At 41.1% G+C, this 16,688-nt stretch overlaps 1 long non-coding RNA gene across 2 annotated transcripts in view; it reads right to left on the reverse strand.

The window, feature by feature from the left end:
* Positions 1-16,688, reverse strand: part of LOC138843687 (uncharacterized) — a 58,896-nt gene that overhangs the window by 20,258 nt on the left and 21,950 nt on the right. Inside the window, exon 4 of one of the 2 annotated variants that reach the window (XR_011378622.1) lies at positions 13,661-13,769. The exons of the other annotated variant lie outside the window; for it this stretch is intronic. This is a non-coding gene — a long non-coding RNA (uncharacterized lncRNA). Of the gene's footprint in view, positions 1-13,660; positions 13,770-16,688 lie in introns of those variants that run through there. 2 annotated transcript variants of the gene reach the window in all.

Genomic DNA, 16,688 nt, shown 5'->3' on the forward strand with positions numbered 1-16,688 from the left:
CTTATCCTAGAACATAAGGACTAAGCTAGAGTATAAGGTATTATATGGAGGATCCTATATGCTGGCTCTATCCTACCTCTAACTCTGGCCTCTTTTCTTTCAACCAAATGAGGGCATGTTAACTTCTCTTTAGACAGCTCTTTCTCAAGAGTCTTCTGGGCACTTGTGTAAATAGATTCCCCCAAAGAAGGCCCCACCCACTGCAGACTTACATAGGCACTTCCGAACCCTTGACTTTCCTGTTGACAACTACCTGTGGATACCTCATCTCCAGCATAAATCTCCTCGTCTCCACCTCAAACTCTTGCCCTCACCTCCCCCATCTCAGCGAAGGTCACATGCATCTATCTAGTAGAGCAAACCAAAATATAGTCTTCAACTGTAATTCTTGTCCATTTCCTTTATCCCCTAAATTGAAATCCCCAGTAATGTAACTTAGCATTATATCCAAACTCTTAGACTTCTGTGTAAACCTCCTCACTGGTTTTCTGGCTTCCATTTTGATCCTGTGCAACACAGAAGTCTGAGTAATCTTTCAAAAAGTGATCATACTTCTCCCTGGACATTAAGAATGCAAACACTGGGGCGGGTGCTGTGACACAGCAGGTTAAAGCCCCAGCCTGCAGTGCTGGCATCCCACATGGGCACCAATTCGAGTCTCAGTTGCTCCACTTCCAATCCAGATCCCTGCTGATGTGCTTGGGAAAGCAGCAGAGGATGGCCCAAATCCTTGGGCCTCTGTACCCACATGGGAGACCCAGAAGAAGCTCTTGTCTCTTGGCTTTCAATCATCTCAGCTCCGGCTGTTGGGACCATTTAGGGAGTAAACCAGCAGATGGTTCTAACTCTTTCAAATAAATATATTTTTAAAAACTTTTTAAAAAGAATCTAAACTGCTTTCTATAGGCTACAAATCTCAATATGAGCTGGCTTTAGCCACCTGTGTTATTTATGTATTGCTGTATGACAACTCCAAAACTTAGAGGCTTAGAAACAAACAACATAAATTATCTCAGTGTCTATAGGCAGCATTCCAAGGCCTGGATCCTCTGCAGCAGAGTCTCTTTCAATCTACATTCAAGGTATATTGGCTTGGGCTGCAAGTGGTCAACTGGGGTGGGTCCTCTTCCAAGCTCACTCACATAGTAGCTGTTTAGATGTGGTTTGTCTCCTAATGGTTCATGTGCCGGAAGCTTGGTCTTTGGTGTGGCAGTGTTGAGGCACACTTGAGGAAGCTTTTAGAGGTGGGGCCTAGTGGAAGGTGGTTAGGCCACTTGGGCTGCTACCCTTAAAAGGGATTAATGTAGTTCTCATGAGACCATGGTGAGTTCTCATGAGAGTGTGTTGTTATAAAATGAGGCCATCCCATATGCTGACTCCTTGTGCACATTAACTCTTCCCTTTCCACTTTTCCACCATGTTGTAACACAGCCAGGGGGACTCCCCCTCCACAACCCCAGAGGTTAAACAAATGGGACCACCAAGTCTTGGATTTTTAGCCTCAAGACTGTGAGCTAAATAAACTTATCTTCTGTATACAGTGCCTAACATCAGATATTTGTGCTAGCAACAGAAAGCTGTCTAACAGAGTGGGATTCCGTTGGTTGGGGACTGTTGGCCTGATGGCCTTGGTTATTCATTAGCTGTTGGCAAAAAGCCACCTTTGGTTCCTTGTCACTTGAATCTGTCCAGAGAAGTTCAAAGCATAGCTTACTTTACCAAAGGGAATGAACCAAAAAGAGCCAGAGGAAAAGGAAACAAGGCAGTTTTCTACAGCCTAATCTCAGCAGTGACATTTCGTCACTTTTGCCATATGCTATTTGTTAGAAGTCTTAAGTGTGACCAGATACAAGGGGAGAATATTGCAGAAGGACATGAATACCAGAAGGCAGGACTCACTAGGAGCCACATCAAAAGCTACAAGCCACACCTGCCCCTGAACCTCAGCTCCACCTCCTCCCGTGATTGTTCTCCATTCTCCTGACACCACCCTTTGTCCCGCCCTCTGAATACATTAGCCTTGGCTTATCTTGGAGCCTTTGCCCTAGTCATTTCGTGGGTACTTTTTTCCCAGATCTTCACGTGGTTGACTCACAGTCCTCATGCATCCACATCTCTTCTCACACATCATTGGCTGTTCCTGAACACACTATGAACAACCCCCACCCTCCTCTAACCCAGAACCCTGTTTGATTTTTAACTTGAAGGCAAGTCACCAAAGCTCTTACTCCTTTACTGATTCTCCCTGCAGTGTCAAAAAGGAAATCAAAACAAAGCCACGAAGAGCAGGGCATGTTAATAGCGTAATAGTGGAATGAGTTCAAAGTTGTGATGAATCAAATAAATTAAAAGCAGTCAGAGCCCTCTCTCTGTCTGAACATAAAACACATTTTTACTTCTGATACCACTATGGGCCCTGACTGGATACTATGTAGCTACACAGCAAAAAATAAGATAGTAAATACATTTTGGAAGGCTTTTTCCCAAATTAAACATCTGTACACTGTAAGGTTAATTTATCAAGCATCTTTAGTTTTTCATTCATTCCCAAATACAGTCAATGTTTACATATAATTAATTTTTTTATCCCCCCCCCAAAGAAACCTTTTATTTAAGGAATACAGACTTCATACATTTCGTAAATACAACTTTAGGAATATAGTGATTCTTCCCACTATAACCACTCTCGCACCTACTCTCCCACACCTCCATTTCCTCCCTCTCCCATTCCCAGTCCCATTCTCCACTAAGATCCATTTTCAATTAACTTTATACACAGAAGATCAACTCTATACTAAGTAAAGAGTTCAACAATTTGCACAGTAAAAAAAAATAAAATACTGTTCCTCAACAGTGGAGACAAGGGCTGTTCAAAGTCAGTGCATCTTGAAGTTAATTTCACTTTTAGAAACAATGAAATTTAACAAAGCACCTAAGAATAATACATTTTTGGGGAGCACTTAGACATGGTTATAATACAACTCATTGAGGACAGAGATCCTACAAGGGAAGTAAGTGCACATTGACTCCTATTGTTATTTAACAATTAACACTCTTATGTATGACATCAGTGACCACCTGAGGCTCTTAACATGAACTGCCTAGGCTATGGAAGCCTTTTGAATCCACAAACTCCATCAGTATTTAGACTAGGCCATAAGCAAAGTAGAAGTTCTCTCCTCTCCTCAGAGAAAAATACATCCTCCTTTGATGGTCACCTCTTTCCACTGGGGTCTCACCCACCGATATCCTTCATGTAGGACATTTTTTTTTGCCTCAGTGTTTTGGCTTTCCATCATATGCTTATATTTTTAAAAGGAAAAAAAAAAAGATATGCTGATCCTTAGAGTAGAGCCACGGTTCTATGCCACAAATAAGAACAATTTTCAGTTAAATGTCTGATATGTAATACATAGTAATTTCCGATTACATCTTTAAAGCAGTGAAAAATCAGGAAAGCTGAGTTTATTTCATGGCAAGTCCAAGCATGCAGAGAAGTCAGAATCATCTCAGATTTGCACAGTGGCTCCCTACAAACTGCAAGCGATGTTGGGCATGATCCATGTCCTTCTCCAAACAATGACACTGATTACAGCACATGCCCAGCCCTGGGAAGGATGTTCCTATTACCTGGGGGTTGATTTGCGGAATTTAAGAAAAAAAAAATCAAATAAGCATTTGTGTAGGTTATCCTTTTTGAATGCTGGTGTGACAGTGAACTCGGTTATGAAATGAGGAGATGCTACTTGCCTTGGTGACACCTGAACTGGGTGACCTTGTCCTTGTTCCTGGAGTCCCAAGGTCACATAAGGTATGCTAATCCTTGGAGAAGAGACAGCCACAGGGTACACCAGCAGGAGTTATAAATGCCAAGTGAAAGAGTAAGGATCATGTTGGTCAGTATTTACAGTTTCATTTCTCTGCCAAGCCTCAGGACAAAAAGCAGAGTTGGTGTTGCTATGATTCACATACCCACTCAAACTTTTAGTCATGAGACTTCATAAGAGAGCCTGCTTTTTCTCTATTGTAATCTCAGCCACAAATTGGGTGTTCAGGGAGCCATTTTGATCAAATCTAGAGGACTAAACAAAAATTATATTATACTTTTTCCTATTTCCTAAAAGCAAATTTCCTAAGAACTAAACATTCTTTAATTTAAAAACAAAAACTGAGAGGAAAAAATGGGAAGTATTTGATGCTCTTTGATAGAAAGGCAAAATATCAACTGAAATTTCTCTATTAGCTTATAAATCTAAATGAAATCAAATACACATGGGATCTTTTAATTTAAGCAATCAAATGAAGAATAAAAATTTTAAATAAAATATAAAAGATAGACATTTCTGAAATAATGATGGAGGAAAAGAGCCTATCTGTTCTGGAATTAAATCAATTATAAAGCTACAGTTATCACAAACAGTATGGTACAGTAATTTGAAAATGTAGATCAACAGAACAGAATAGAAACTGCAGAAATAAATTAAAGGTGTTTAATATTTGATAAAAGTGACACTTCCAAGCAGTGGAGAAAAGGTACAGTATTCAATAAAATGAATGGTAGCCATCTTGAACAAAAATAACTGATTCCTTATTTCATAACTTGTGAAAAATCCAAGATTAATCAAATTTTTAAACATGAAAATAAAGCTTTATAAGTTAGAAAAAGACCTTGAAAAAACTTAGATAATGTTTCAGGAGGAAAGTTTGAATATTGGTACAAAATTCAGAAGCCATAAAGTCAGTCTCTAAATTAAAAATTCCACAACAGTAAAACATTTCTACGTGTAATAAATAATACATCCATGCCTGTGGGGAGCAACTCGGACTAGACTAAGTTACTGGAATTAAGACTTATTCTATGCATCTGCTCTCCCACAATATGGCGCTGGGAGAGGAAGAAACAGCTTCTACACAGCTGCCTCCAGTTCAACCAATAAACAGCAGGACCTGCTCCTGATTGGAGGAGAGCAGCGTACTCGGCGTGTGGGTAGCAGAGTTGGGATTGGTGGAAGAGGACTATAAAGGAGGAGAGAGACAACATGCACCAGGAACATCTATCTGAAGGAACACCTGTGCAGCCCCCGAGAGAGCCGGCCGGCGGTGTGCTGCTCCCCTGCGGAAGTGGGGAAAGTGGCAGGGGGAACCGCCCTTCCACGGAGGTGGAGGGACGGTAGCCAACCCGGGAAAAACCAGCAGCAAACCCAGGAAGGGCCAAGTAGACAAAAGAACAGCGCAGGGTCCTGTGTCATTCCTCCACGAAGAAGGGGAGCGACATAATGGTGCCGTGACTCGGATATGAAGCCTAGGCAGGGTTTAGTGTCGTTCCTCCACGAAGAGGGGGAGCAACACATGCCATAAAGTCAAAATGCCAAAAACAAGCTTGAAATAATGTTTGCAATTATGTAAAACAAGGATAATTTTCTAACACCAGGAGCTTCTAAATTTCAGGACAGGATCAGTGAAAATTAAGCAAAGGATTAGAAACAAATCACAGAAAAGTAAATATAAATATCTCTTAAAAATAGAGGATCTTAAATTGGAGAATTTTTAAATGATTACTACAACTATGTTGCAATTCTTTTGCATCTATCAGATTGGCAAAGACCAAAAGGTTTGATCGTGTACTGTGATGACAAGTATTATAGAGAACTGGGCACCATGTTGTTGCCAGTGGGAGTATAAAGGAATCCAGACTCAATGGAGAGCAGCTGAAAATATTTCTCAAGATTTAAAGACACATGCTTTTGACTCAATCTTCCTCTAGGAACTTAGCCTACAGAAATGTGTGTGAGTGGGGTCGGCGCTGTGGCATGGTGGGTAAAGCCACTGCCTGCAGTGCTGGCAACCTATATGGGGTCTGGTTCAAATCCCAGCTGCTCCACTTCCAATCCAGCTCTATGCTATGGCCTGGGAAATCAGTAGAAGATGGCCCAAGTCCTTGGGCCGCTGACCCACATGGGAAGGCCTGGAGGAAGCTCCTGGTTCTTGGCTTCGGATCAGCACAGCTCTGGCCATTGAGAGCAAATGGGGAGTGAACCAGCAGATGGAAGACCTCTCCTCTGTGTAACTCTTTCAAGTAAATAGATTAAAAAAAAAAAAAAGTGTGTGCATGCACAAAATTATACATAGATCTTTTCTGTAGTACTATCTATGTTAGCAGAAGCTTGGCAATTGCCATTAAATAAGTGACAAGTCCCTCAAACCATGGAAGGCATTCTAGTCTTTTCTTTTACTGATAGATGGGTTTTGCTAAGCCTCTCCTTAGCCCCAGGAGATTAATCTTGAAGCATATTAAGACAATGATGATCATTCCATTCTCTTTATTGGAATATAGTAAAATATCTAGACCACTGTGTCTGTGAAACCATGTGGCTGAGAATAGAGGAAGAAAAGAATTGCTTTTCACTAAATACTTTTAAACTCTTTGAAATTTCATCACATAAACATAAGACAGTATGGAATTTAAGGATAAGTTTAAGGAGCAAGTGTTTACCCTAATGGTAAAGATGCTTGCCTCCCACATTGGAGTGCCTAGGTTCATTTCCCAGATCTGGCTCCTAACTCCACCCTCCTAAGAGTACAGACCCTAGAAACAGCAGTGATGGCTCAAATAATTGGGTCTCTGCCACCCATCTGGGAAACCTGAGTTGAGTTCCTGCCTCCAGGCTTCAGCCCCAGCTCAGTCATGACTGTTGCAGGTATTTGAGGAATGAACCAGTAGATGGGAGCTCGCTTTTTCCCCTCTCCCTCCCTCCCCCTCCCCCCACCCTCTGTGTGTGTGTTGGGGGGGTCTCAAAGATTTATTTTTTTAATGATTTATTTATTTGAAAGAGTTACAGAGAGGGTTGGGGGGGTGAAGAGAGAAACAGAGAGAGAGAGAGAGAGAGAGAGAGAGTGTGAGTGTGAGTGAGAGAGAGTGAGTCTTCCATCTGCTGGTTCACTCCCCAAGTGGCTGCAACAGCCAGGGCTGGGCCTGGCTGAAGCCAGGAGCCAAGAGCTTCATCCAGGTCTTCCATGTGGTACAGGGGCCCAAGGACTTGGGCCATCTTCTGCTAGTTTCTAAGCACATTGGAAGGGAGCTGGATCAGAAGTGGAGCAACCAGGACACAAACCAGTGCCCATATGGGATGCTGGTATCACAGGCAAAAGCTTAACCCACTATGCCATAACACCAGCCCCTCAAAAGATGTTTTTTAAAAGATAAATTTATTATAGTGCAAAAAATTGAAATCCATGCAGTTTTTTCACAGTATAAATTTTCCTTGAGCTTTTTGAAGATCCCCATATTTATGAAAAATACTTAAAATTATAAATATCACTGCCCACTTTTAACTCAACAATAGAAACTTAAAATTAAATTTTGGTACATTTTGAAAGCAATAGTGGAAAACCTAAGCCTACAATTATCTAGCTTTAGCATGAGTCTCAGAAAGTCCTAACCTCTTTGAATGCACGGCTTGCTGTTATTTAATATCATCTCCTGCCCAGCAAACATACAGAACAGTTGAAAGGCTGGTGACTGTGAATGCAGGCAGACAGGTTCTAACTCTGCCTCTCTTTTGGTCTGTGTCTGTGCTGCTTTAAGAGAATATCTGAAACTGGGTACTGGATAAAGAACGGAGATTTTGCACTCACCGTTCTGGAGGTCAGCAGGGATGATGTCTCATGAGGGCTGTTCTCTGCTCCCAAGAGGGTGCCTGGGTGCTGCACCCTCTGGAATGTGAGGACACTGGAGCCTCACCTGGCAGAAGACCCACAAAGATACCGAACACAGCCTGCAAGCCCTTTTTATAAGACCCCTAATTTATTCAAAAGGGAGGAGCCCTGATGACCTATCACCTCTCAGAGGCTCCACTTTGAAATACCATCACCTGGGTGATTAGGTTTCAAAATGAATTTTGAAGGGACACCATATTCAAACCAGTTATGTGGCTACACAGATAATACAAATACTGAACCTCAGTTTTCCCCTCATCAAAAAAGAATAATGAAGATAATGCACTTGGCTCTGTGTTAGACTTAAATGAGTGCTCTGGTGGATACTGGTTGTTGTAATATACTACAGATATCAATACATTTTGGGTTCAACGTTTGGAGAACTTTTTCTGCATTTCTTGAAGTAATCAGAAATACTACATCCAGGGTCATAAAACTAAGATTGAGGTAACTCCTATTGGATCAAAGAAGAGGATTCCAGGCAATGTTTCTCATGTTGAATTTTTGGATCATTGGAATCACCTTGGGAGTTTTTAAAACTACCAAAGCCTGGACTCCACCTTCAGAGATTCTGATTTAGTTGGTTTGAACTGCAGTCTGCCCAGCTGGATTTAAGTCCCTCAGATGATTCTAATGCCCAGACAAGATGAAGAACCACTGGCAAAGACTCTTCATCAAGTCACCTGCTCTTAATCAACTCTTAGCTATTCTCATGTAGGTAAAGTTTTTAAGGGTTTATCCATATACCATACAGATTAGAAGTTTCATTGGGAGTTTATTATTTATTTACTATTTTACCTATGCCTTCTTGTAGTCTCCCTTATAGAATCTCATCATCACTGTTGATTGATTATCAAATTGCAAAGTCTGACAGTAGCTGGAAGTCTCCCCCTCTTGGGTCTTCTTCCTCAGGTGGTCAAAATCTTCAAGAGAATTCTAATCACACTGCTGTCGCTCCTTCTGCAGGCACAGCTCCAGCCATTGCAGCCAGTTGGGGAGTGAACCATCGGATGGAAGACCTCTCTCTCTCTCTCTCTCTCTCTCTCTCTCTCTCTCTCTCTCTCTCTCTCTGCCTCTCCTCTCTCTGTGTAACTCTGACTTTCAAATAAAAAAAATCTATTCCTTGTGCATTTCTTACTGCCACTGTGAGTAAAGGAGATATCAATTCGGAAATAGCTCCGAGTTGCAGGAAGCTGGACCTACCTGTCCTGGGCCCTAAGTCCCAGGCATGTGTGTGTGTGTGTGTGTGTAGTATGTAAAAATATATACACACATACATATACATATATATATTTATTTTCATTTTATTTGAAATGAGAGAGACAAAAGCAGAGAGCAAGCTTCCATCCACTGGTTCACTCTTCAAATGCCCACAACAGCCAGGAGTGAGCCAGGCCAAAGCCAGTAGCCTAGCACTCAACCCAGGTCTTCCATGTAGGTGGCAAGGATCCAACTACTTGAAATAGCACTGCAGCCTCCCAGGGTGTACATTTGCAGGAAGCTGTATTCACAACCTAAGCCAGGACTCAAACCCAGGCACTATGATAAATAATGCAGGCATCCCAAGCAGTGTTTAAGAAAGTTTTTATTTAATAAGTATAAATCTCATAGGTACAGCTTTAAGAATATAGCGATTATTCCCCCCATACCCACCCTCCAACACCTGCTCCCATCCCACCTTCTACTCCCTCTCCCATGCCATTCTTCATTAATATTCATTTTTAATTACCTTTATATACAGAAGACCAACTCTATACTAAGTAAAGATTTCAACAGTTTGCACCCACACAGACACACAAGATATAAAGTACTGTTTCAAAATAGGCTTAACCATTAATTCTCATAGTACAGCTCATTAAGGACAGAGATCCTACATGGTGAGCAAGTGCACAGGTGCACAGTGACTCCTGTTGTTGATTTAACAATTGACACTCTTATTTATGATGTCAGTGATCACCCGAGGCTCTTGCCATGACCAAGCAGTTTCTTACGTGCTGTGCCAAGCATATGCGCCTCAGTATCTTTAACACCATGGAAAGGATGAACATTTTTCACCTAAACTCAAAGCAAATATGTCATTATTGACATATTTTTTTTCTCAATGATGCTGCAGAAGGAAGCTTGTAGGTATGGCTCATTCATTGATTCTGCAGGTATGTATTGAGCACCTGCCACATAGCAGGCACTGAGCAAGGCTCTGTGGTTGAAAAGTGACTGGGGGGCTGCTGCTGTGGTGTAGCAGGTTAAGCTGCCATCTGCAGTGCCAGCATCCCATATGGGCACTGGTTTGAGTCCCGGCTGTTCCACTTCTGCTCCAGCTCTCTGCTTTGGCCTGGGAAAGCAGTAAATGATGGCCCAAGTCCTTGGCCCCTGCACCTGCGTGGGAGACTGGGAAGAAGCTCCTGGCTCCTGGCTTCAGATTGGCCCAGCTCAGCCACTGCAGCTATTTGCGCAGTGAACCAGCAGATGGAAGATCTCTCTCCCTCTCTCTCTCTCTCTAACTCTGCCTTCCAAATAAATAAAAATAAATCTTTAAAAAAAGGAAGAAAGAAAAAGTAACCAGGACAGACAATAGTAGAGCTTACATTTAGCAAAGAAATGTGATAAACATTACAACTGGGAAAGAGGGTAATGCTTAGCAGGTATATTTCATAGTTAAGTTTTAGAAAGAGGCACCTGGAGCAAAGTGAAGCTTAAAGAATTCACCAGCCCAGACAGAACTGGTCGGGGTTCACGCCCAGGCATGGAGAACAGGAAGGTCTGGGTGAGAGAGACCAAGGCTTGTTAGAAGAAAGGAAAGAAGTTCACAGCACCTGGAGTCTGAGACGAGGAAGTGGTGAGAGAAGAGGCAGGAAAATAAACAGTAGCCGTAAGCCTTGGGGATTTGGATGTTACCCACAGGGGACTGGAAAATCATTAAAAGATTTGAAATGGGTGAGTATACAGACAGGTTTCTAGGTGTCTGTTGTTGTTGTTCTGTTCCAGGTGTTTGTTTGCAATGTGCAGCATGTATTTGGGAGGAAGATGAATGAGGCAGGGAGATTGTATATAATACTCCTAAACAGGTTTGGGATGTGAAAAATGGGGTTGGAGAAACATGGAAGCAATCTTGGTGAAGCACAGATCTGACTGAAACTCTTCAGACTTTTCCCACAGTCCTTAAGATGAAGTGTCAGAAATCTGAATGTGGCTTAAAGGGCGTCTTGTGTCCTGGCTCCTGGTTGCCCTTGCACACACCCTGTCTCTGTTCACTGTATGTGCCGGGCTCTGTGGACCTGAGAATGTTCACACCTCCCCAGAAATGTTGTACAGGACATGACTGGTCCACTGCTGCATTCCATGAACAGTGAATGAGTGATATTTCAGAATTCAAATCAATAGGCTTTGGAGGGAGAAGAACAGGAAAATGCCAAAGATTAAACAAATATTTCTGGCTTGAGTGAGTTGTTTAAGGAAGAGTCTGGAAAGGAGGCAGAAAAGATGATTCAACAAGGCTTACATTGAGGTTGAGGTGGTTCCAAGTCACTCAAGGGAAGCTGCTAAATAGGTAATTGTGTACAAGTACTTAGCACAGGTCAGATTCTACACTAAGTACTTTCACATATGTAATCTCATGTAATTAACTGAAGCCAAATGTAGATAGAAACAATTAAGTGTATCACCCAGTTTTAAAGTAGGTACTACACTAATTATGTTAACACAAACTATGTATAGCCACATACTTAGTCACCTGGGGGAATGACTGATTTATCCTAGAGGAGTTAAGAGCTGTCTAGTGGGGCTGGTGCCCTGGCGCAGTGGGTTAACACCCTGGCCTGAAGCACCGGCATCCCATATGGGTGCCGGTTCGAGTCCCAGCTGCTCCACTTCCAATTCAGCTCTCTGCTGTGGCCTGGGAAAGCAGTAGAAAATGTCCCAAGTCCTTGGGCCCCTGCACCCACGTGGGAGACCCGGAAGAAGCGCCTGGATCCTGGCTTCAGATCAGCAGCCAACTGGGGAGTGAACCAGTGGATGGAAGACCTCTCTCTCTCTCTCTCTGCCTCTCCTCTCTCTGTGTAACTCTGACTTTCAAGTAAATAAATAAATCTTAAAAAAAAAAAAAAAAGAAAGAAAGAAAAGCTGTCTAGTGATTTGAGTCACTTTATTTCCAAAGCATCCTTATGGCACAAGTAAAGGAAGACAGAAAACAAAACACTATGTATAAATGGGTGGGTAATTTTTTTTTTTTTTTTGGTTAGTTACACTTTTTTTTTTAAGTCAGAGCTACACAGAGAGAGAAGGAAAGGCATAGAGAGAGGGAGGTCTTCCATCCGCTGGTTCACTCTGCAGTTGGCTGCAATAGCGGGAGCTGCACCTGTCTGAAGCCAGGAACCAGGACCCTCCTCTGGGTTTCCCACACCGGGGCAGGTGCCCAAAGACTCAGACCATCTTCCACCATTTGCCCAGGCCATAGCAGAGAGCTGGATGGGAAGTGGAGCAGCCAGGACTCAAACCAGCATCCATATCAGATACTAGCACTGTAGGTGGAGGCTTTACATGCTACACCACAGCGCCAGCCCTGGGTGTGTAATTTCATTCCCCTAGCCTGTCTAGTTTTTGGCCTGGGTAATCATGGGCCTAGTTCATTTTTCCAAAGCCTAATTAGGGGTCAAAAGAAAAATATCCTACCACTCGGATTGCCAATAACATACATCACTCAATATTATTTTCTAAACCAGTTCCCTTAAAGCAATGTCTTCCTACTTCCAGCAAGGTATTAAAAGCCAAAACAGTTAAGTGTTTCTTCTTTCTAGTTTATATATTTTAGATGACTTTGCTATGTGTCTGGGGACAGCAAAAAAACAAACACTCCAAAGAAGAAATGGGCAAAGGACCTGAACAGACATGTTTGCAAACAGGAAATTCAAATGGCCAACAGATACATGAAAAAATGTTCAGGATCGCTAGCCATCAGGGAAATGCAAATCAAAATTGCAATGAGTTTTCACCTCACCCCCTTTAGAATGGCTCTCATACAGAAATCAACAAACAACAAATTCTGGTAAGGAGAAGGGAAACTTAATCCACTCTTAGCGTGAATAAACTGGTACAGTCACTGTGGAAGACAGCATGGAGATATCTCAGAAAGCTGAATATAGACCTACCATATAACCCAGCATCCCACTCCTGGAAATTTATACAAAGGAAATGAAATTAGCATATTAAAGAGTTATCTGTACCCCCATGTCCATTTCAGCTCAATTTACAATAGCTAAGATAAGGAATCAATCCAGATGTCCATCAGCTGAAGACTGGATAATGAAATTATGGTGTGTATATATATATATATATACACATCATGGAATACTACACAGTGATAAAAAAATGAAATCCTGTCATTTGCAACAAAATGGATGCAACTGGAAACCATTATACTTAGTGAAATAAGCTAGTCACAAAAAGACAAACACCATATGGTCCATCTGATCTGTGGTAACTAATAGAGTACTTCAAATGTATTCTATATGATGGGCCGGTGCTGTGGTGCAGTAGGTTAAGGCCCCAGCCTGTAGCGCCAGCATCCCATATGGGTGCTGGTTTGGGTCCTGGCTGCTCCACTTCTGATCCAGTTCCCTGTTAATGTGCCTGGTGATCCAACTCCCTGCTAATGTGCTTTGGAAAGAGTGGAAGATGGCCCAAGGACCCCTGCACCCATGTGGGAGACCTGGAAGAAGCTCCTGGCTCCTGGCTTTGGATTGGCTCAGCTCCAGCAGTTGCAGCCATCTGGGGAGTGAGCCAACGGATGGAAGACCTCTCTCTCTCTACTTGACTCTTTCTCTGCAACTCTATTGAATAAATAAATCTTTTTTTAAAACGTAATCTATATGAGCAAAAAGGATACTTTGAGAAGTGATGGTGTTGAAAAGTCGTTGCCTTGATTGTTGAAGAACAATGTTTTTTGTTTGTTTTCTTGTTTTTGTTCTTTACTTCTTTTTTCCTTCATACGAATTGATAACTCTCTACTTAGTGTAGGGTTAATCTTATGAGTGCTAAAATTAACTGAAAATTGATCTCTGTAAAGAATAAGAATTGGAAAGGAAGAAGGAGGAGGAAGGAAAGTGGGGGTATGGATGGGAGGGAGGGAAGGAGAGAGAGAGGAAGAATCATCATGTTCCCAAATCTGTATATATTAAATGCATGAAGTTGTATTCCTTAAATAAAATTTAAAAAAAAAAAAAAAAGACCTGGCTGCTCCATTTCTGACGCTGCTCCCTGCTAATATGGAAAAGCAGCAGAAGACAGCCCAAGTCCTTGGGCCTCTGCACCCATGTGAGGGACCCAAAAGAAGCTCCAGGCTGCTGGCTTCTGCCTGGCCCAGCCTGGGGCATTGCATCCATATGGGGAGTGAATCAGTAGATTTAAGATCTCTCTGTCTCTCCTCCTCTCTCTGTATCTCTGCCTTTCAAATAAATAAAAAAGAAATCTCTAAAAAAGAAATACCTTCTCACAGAGAAGTAATATGGGAGAATAATAAATATGTTAAATCAAGATTTTAATCTTCAAGTAAAAAGAAAAGATTGCTTGAACACTTTGAATCAGACTCCATGGGGGAAGCTTTAAAAAGATCTGTCCACCTGCCTGCTGCCACTGTAGTCATGATGGAAGAACTGCATTACGTGCATTTCACACAGAGCTGCTCGATTACAAAGAAGTACTCACTGATCACAAAATAAATAAATAGGCTAACCATGGAGGGCTGCTTTACAATGAAGACGTCTCATTGAGAGTAGGGAAGGAATTACAAAATAATTCTGAAGTCTGAGTTTTTGCTTTTATATTTTGTTGCTAATTTTTGTCTGATTGTCTGCCTTTCAGTAAGTGCCTGTCTACGAAGCTTCCTAAATGGTAATGGCAGATTTGACTCACTAAATTAAACTCTCAATTATTGTCCACAAACCTATATTCAATGTCTGGATTATTACTCACAGAAAAATTGTATTACAAATAAAATATATACATATAATTTTTCTAACACTCAACTCAAATAGGAACATTGCAGCATGGTTTTTCCAAGACAAATTACTACTGTTATTTGAAATATGCCATTCAAATGAAAGTATAAGAGGCCAGATCTCTGTTTAAGTGTATAATCTGTATATGTTAAATTTGAAAAAGAGAAAGAAGAAATGATTTCTGTGAACATTTTTCATTCACAGAGCTGCAGGCTTTAATTCAGATATTGAAAGGTTAATTTCTAAGTACTTTTCCTTTGCAAAATAAATAGAAAACTCTATTATCCATCAATTAAGCATAGGTAAGAGGTAACAGTGAACAGAAGAGAGATACATATTATGCATGCAAGGAAAATTAAAACTTGGGATGTTGGAGGGGGTATGTGCTTTGATGTACAAAAGAACCATTGTTACTGTGGGACAAAACCTCCCCAGTATGGAACAGAGATAAAAAGGAAGGAGTTGCTAGCAGATCAAGGTCAAACTGAGATATGTGAATAACATAAATGCTATTAATCTAGTTCCGAATGAATCCCAGGAGTTCAGCAGGGTATGGTTATGTGGCAGAGTTCGTGGCAGGAGTGTTTTATGTCACTTTGTATTAGATAATGAGCATATTCATCAAGATTCCTAAATACCAGCCAAACTGGCATCGAAGAAGCTTTAAGGAGCTTGAGGGAATGAATCAAAGAACTAGATCTGAGGCTCAGAAAGGTAATAGGGATGTTCAAACAGTGCAGCAAGTTTTGATACTTGCAGGCATGCACACAATCTCACTCTGCAGGAAATAGCGTGAGAAAGGATTTCTTAGTTGGATGGCTAGCAGCTTATTATGTCTAATGTCGCCTCACTCATTATGTCTGAGTTTAATAGTTAGAAAAAATGCAGGCAGTTTTACCTTAAAAGATTGTATGCTGGAAAACATGCAATTCTTTTCTCCTTATGACTCATTTTAAATGCTAAATGAGCTGCTTTCTTTGTGGAAACTATAAAATCACTAATAAGCATCATTCTCTTTTCTCAGATTCAAATATGCCTCAATGTTCAGGATCATTTTGTTATGTCTTATTTAACTATATACATAATACTAATATTAAATATATATTCTCATATATAACGCAGATTATATATATAAATATTAATTCGAGACCCAAACATTTTGAAAGCACAATTATGATGAATTGATCAAAGGGAAAGGACAGGAAAAATAAAAAGAAGAACAGAAGAGGAACTCAGAAGAAAACAGAGGACTGGCAACTGGTAATAGCAGACAAATCCAACAGAAAAAAGGAAGAAAATAAAGGGTAGAGAAACAAGAGAGAAAGTAAAAGTAAAGAAATAATATGAAGATTAGTGTTTTAAAAGTAAGCTACAAAGAAATATTCTTCTCCCTAATGGATGCATTGTTATTGGTCCAATCAGACATCAAACCTCACACAAATATATCGAAACCTCTTAAGGAACAAGCACTTTAGAAGACTGGCTCATGAATGACAACTCAAGTGAAGCTGGCAATCTGTGCTGAGTTCCTACCACTTAGCCCTATTTCAACCTCATTCATTTGTTCAACAAATACTATGTGCCTTGAGTGTATGAGGCAATGAGGATACTGTAGTGAGTCAGCCATGATCCTTGCCCTCATAAATACTATTGTAAGATTGATGTTGGTGGTTATAGTAGATTGAGTAGCATCTTTCAAAAATTCACAACCACCCAGAATCTAAGAATGTGATATTTGGAAACATTGGTCTTTGCAGATGTAACTAATTAAGGATTTTGAGATTAAAGCATACTGGAGTGAGAGTGGTCAATAAAGCCAATGACTGGTGTCCTTATAAGAGGAGCAGACCACAGCAAGACACAGGTTATAAGAAGATGCAGGCAGAGATTGGAAAGGTGCTTCTACAAGCCAAGGAAGATAAGAGAGAGGAGGCACAGGGTGATTTTTCCTGAGGCCTTCTAGAAGGAAACAACCTTGCC

This window comes from Oryctolagus cuniculus, chromosome 9 (genome assembly GCF_964237555.1).
Source record: "Oryctolagus cuniculus chromosome 9, mOryCun1.1, whole genome shotgun sequence".
In the NCBI taxonomy this organism is placed as follows: Eukaryota; Metazoa; Chordata; class Mammalia; order Lagomorpha; family Leporidae; genus Oryctolagus; species Oryctolagus cuniculus.